Source organism: Arachis hypogaea, chromosome 18 (assembly GCF_003086295.3).
Source record: "Arachis hypogaea cultivar Tifrunner chromosome 18, arahy.Tifrunner.gnm2.J5K5, whole genome shotgun sequence".
NCBI classification, from domain to species: domain Eukaryota; kingdom Viridiplantae; phylum Streptophyta; class Magnoliopsida; order Fabales; family Fabaceae; genus Arachis; species Arachis hypogaea.
Genome location: NC_092053.1, coordinates 43,320,284 through 43,324,119, shown reverse-complemented (window position 1 = coordinate 43,324,119; position 3,836 = coordinate 43,320,284). Strand labels below are relative to the sequence as shown.

Below are 3,836 nucleotides of genomic sequence, written 5' to 3'. Positions count from 1 at the left end.
AATCATGTGGTGGGGGCATACTTCCAGAAGATTATTGAAGCGCTCCCAGTATTCAAAGAAAGTCTCATTGTCGTCCTGAACAATTGTAGAGATATCCTTTCTCAGTTTATCAGTAACTTCAGATGGAAAGAATTTCTCCAGAAAATCCTTTCTGAGTGTATCCCAGTTGGATACATTTTCTAGAGGTTGAGTGTAGTACCACTCTCTTACTTTTCCCTCAAGAGAGAATGGAAAAGCTTTCAGCAGAATTGAAGTTTCATCAGTGCCATCACGCCTGACAGTAGAACAGGCTGCCTGGAAATCTCTCAAGTGCTTGATAGGCTCTTGAGCAGGTAGGCCATGAAACTTGGGCATCAAATTTAGCAGTGCGGTCTTTATTTCAAAATCCGTAGCTACCGCTGGATGATGCGCTTGAAACGGTTGCATTGTAAAATCAGGAGCTCCTTCCTCCTGAATGGTAACTCTTCTAGCTGCCATGTTTTCTGCACGTAAAACAACCAAATCAGTAAAACGGGGGCTGGTTTCTTCCTCAAATTCACTTTCAGATCCGCCCTCAGAGCGGGCTAACCTATGCTGTTCTCGCCTTATTCGTGAAATTGTTCTTTCAATTTCAGGATCGAATATTAGCAAGCGCGGATCAGGAAGTGAACGCGTCATTTGACGGAAGAAACATGCAGCTCATAGTAGCAAAATTAAATAAAATGCACATAAATAAATTTTAATTAATAAAATTAGCACTCTATTGCAACTCCCCGGCAATGGCGCCAAAAATTGATGGGAAGCAGAAGCTGGTGAATTAAAAATTTATTAAAATTGTTACGTTGCAAGTATAGTTCTTAACTCACTGAAAATCTGCCTATCAATTTAGAAATATGTCACAGAGAGTTTAAATTAAAATTACTGGGAGTTTTATGTCCCAGGTCGTCTCCCAACGAGTTGCAGAAAAGTGTGCTGTTTTATTAATCAGATGTTCCAAGAAGTTGAGCTAAGTAAATTGGAATTTAAATTGAGGAATTTTAAATAATATAAATAAAATCCTTGACTGGGAATTGATTAGTTAGAATCTCTATCATTGATGGAGTGATTTTTAAGATTGATTTATAATTAACGGTTACTCTGTTTGGTTATCCTTTACTAGGTAAGGGAAAGTCAAACAAGTTGGACTGCCAGATCTATTCACGAGTTACAACCCACTTAGTTCAAAGGGATTGGCGTTGGTGACAGGATAACAATCCAACATTTAACCTAACTATAAATTTCTCCTTGAATCCTTCCAACTCAAGAATTCCTTTTAATTAACTCCCTATCAAGTAATAAAACTACTCACGCATTGTAAATAAAGAATCCATGGCACATGAAAGGGAATTAAAAGAAGACATGATTATTGGAATTGAAATTAAATTAAAGAGAAATAATCCTTGCATTAATTAATCATAAAAGTATTTGAATGCAAAATTGAACATAACAAAGAACATGGAAGAATAAAACCAAGTTAAGAGAACAAACTAGAATGATGAAGTCTTGATGAGGAAATAACTCTTCTCACTGTTCCAATGCTAAGACCAATTGAAAATTAAAATCCTCAAAACTAGAGAGAAAAACCTAAGAGAGAGAAAAACTAGATCTAAAAACTACTGAATGAATATCTGTGTTGTTTCTGCATATTCTCTGACTCTAGTCTGCTGTTCCGGGCCAAAAACTGGGCCGAAATAAGGTCCAAAATTACCCCCATTGAATTTTGCAGATTATGCAGATCGCACATGTCACGTGATCGCGTCGTCCATGCGGACGCGTCGCTTGCGCTTTTTCCTCTCCACGCGTTCGCGTCGTCCACGCTACCGCGTCGCTTGCGCTTTCCAATCTGCACGGCCGCGCAAGCCATGCGGCCGCGTCACTGCGATTTGTGCTCCTTCGCGCGGTCGCGTGAGCCATGCGACCGCGTCACTTCTCGCTGGTTATCTCCTCAAATTCTTGTGTTCCTTCCATTTTTGCTAGCTTCCTTTCCAATCTCCATCTCATTCATGCCCTATAAGGCCTGAAACACTTGACACACAGATCACGGCATCGAATGGAATAAAGGAGAATTAAAAGTAAATAATTAAAGTCTCTAGGAAGCAATTTTCAAACATGTACTGAATTTAGGAAGGAAATCTAAATGCATGCTAAATTGATGAATAAGTGGGCAAGGATCATGACAAAACCACACAATTAAACACAATATAAACCATAAAATAGTGGTTTATCAATGACACTAGTGGGAAGATTTTGTTTTTAATTCAAATTTTTTTCAAGTTTTCATAATTTTTCAAAATCAAATCTTTTTCAAAATCATATCTTTTCAATCATATCTTTTCAAAATCAATTTCTTTCCATTTTCAAAAATAGTTGCTAACAATTAATGATTTGATTCAAACATTTCAAGTATGTTGCCTTTTCTGTTGAGAAAGGTTTAATGTCTGAATCATATCTTCTTGTTAGCCAAGTCATTAATTTTAAAAATCAAATCTTTTTAAATTATTTTTCAATCATATCTTTTTTTAAACCATATCTTTTCAATCATATCTTCTTAATCACATCTTTTTCAAAATAGTTTTCAATCATATCTTTTTGATTTCTAATTTCAAAATCTTTTTCAAAATCACTAATTTCTTTCCCAATCTTAGTTTTCGAAAATCATTCATCAAATTTTCAAAATTTCTTTTAATTATTTCAAAATCTTTTTACTTTATTTTCGAAATTTCTTCCCCTCTTTTCACATCCTTCTATTTAAGGACTAACACTCCTCCACTATCAACAATTTGAACTCTATCTCTCTTGATAAGTTCGAATTCTTCTCCTTCTACCTCCTCTTTCTATTCTTCTTTTCCTCTGACACCTCAAGGAATCTCTATACTGTGACATAGAGGATTCCATACTTTCTTGTTCTCTTCTCTTTCATATGAGCAGGAGCAAAGACAAAAGCATTCTTGTTGAGGCTAATCCTGAACCTGAAAGGACCTTGAAGCGAAGGCTAAGAGAAGCTAAAGCACTACTCTCTGTAGAGGACCTAACAGAAATCTTCAAACAAGAAGAAGACATGGCAGCCGAAAACAACAACAATGCCAACAATGCAAGGAAGGTGCTGGGTGACTTTACTGCACCTATTCCTGACTTCTATGGGAGAAGCATCTCTATCCCTGCCATTGGAGCAAACAATTTTGAGCTTAAGCCTCAATTGGTTTCTCTAATGCAACAGAATTGCAAGTTTCATGGACTTCCATTGGAAGATCCTCATCAGTTCTTAGCTAAATTCTTGTAAATCTGTGACACTGTCAAGACCAATGGGGTTGACCCTGAAGTCTACAGACTTATGCTATTCCCTTTTGCTGTGAGAGACAGAGCTAGGATATGGTTGGATTCACAACCTAAGGAAAGCCTGAACTCTTGGAAAAAGCTAGTCAATGCCTTCTTGGCAAAGTTCTTTCCACCTCAAAAATTGAGTAAGCTTAGAGTGGAAGTCCAAACCTTCAGACAGAAGGAAGGTGAATTCGTCTATGAAGCTTGGGAAAGATACAAGCAATTGATCAGAAGGTGTCCTTCTGACATGCTTTCAGAATGGAGCATCATAGGTATCTTCTATGATGGCCTGTCTGAACTATCCAAGATGTCATTGGACAGCTCTGCTGGAGGATCTCTTCATCTGAAGAAGACGCCTGCAGAAGCTCAGGAACTCATTGAAATGGTTGCAAATAACTAATTCATGTACACTTCTGAAAGGAATCCTGTGAATAATGGGACAAATTAGGAGAAATGAGTTCTTGAGATTGATACTTTGAATGCCATATTGGCTCAGAATA

At 37.2% G+C, this 3,836-nt stretch overlaps 2 non-coding genes across 2 annotated transcripts; one reads left to right on the top strand and one right to left on the bottom strand.

Annotated features, from left to right (window-relative positions):
* Nucleotides 1-108, top strand: LOC112774956 (small nucleolar RNA R71). The gene has a single exon (XR_003189409.1). It is a non-coding gene; the product is annotated as a small nucleolar RNA R71 (small nucleolar RNA).
* A 3,373-nt stretch (nucleotides 109-3,481) lies between these two features.
* On the bottom strand, nucleotides 3,482-3,589 carry LOC112774221 (small nucleolar RNA R71). The gene has a single exon (XR_003188720.1). It is a non-coding gene; the product is annotated as a small nucleolar RNA R71 (small nucleolar RNA).
* Nucleotides 3,590-3,836: the final 247 nt, after the last annotated feature.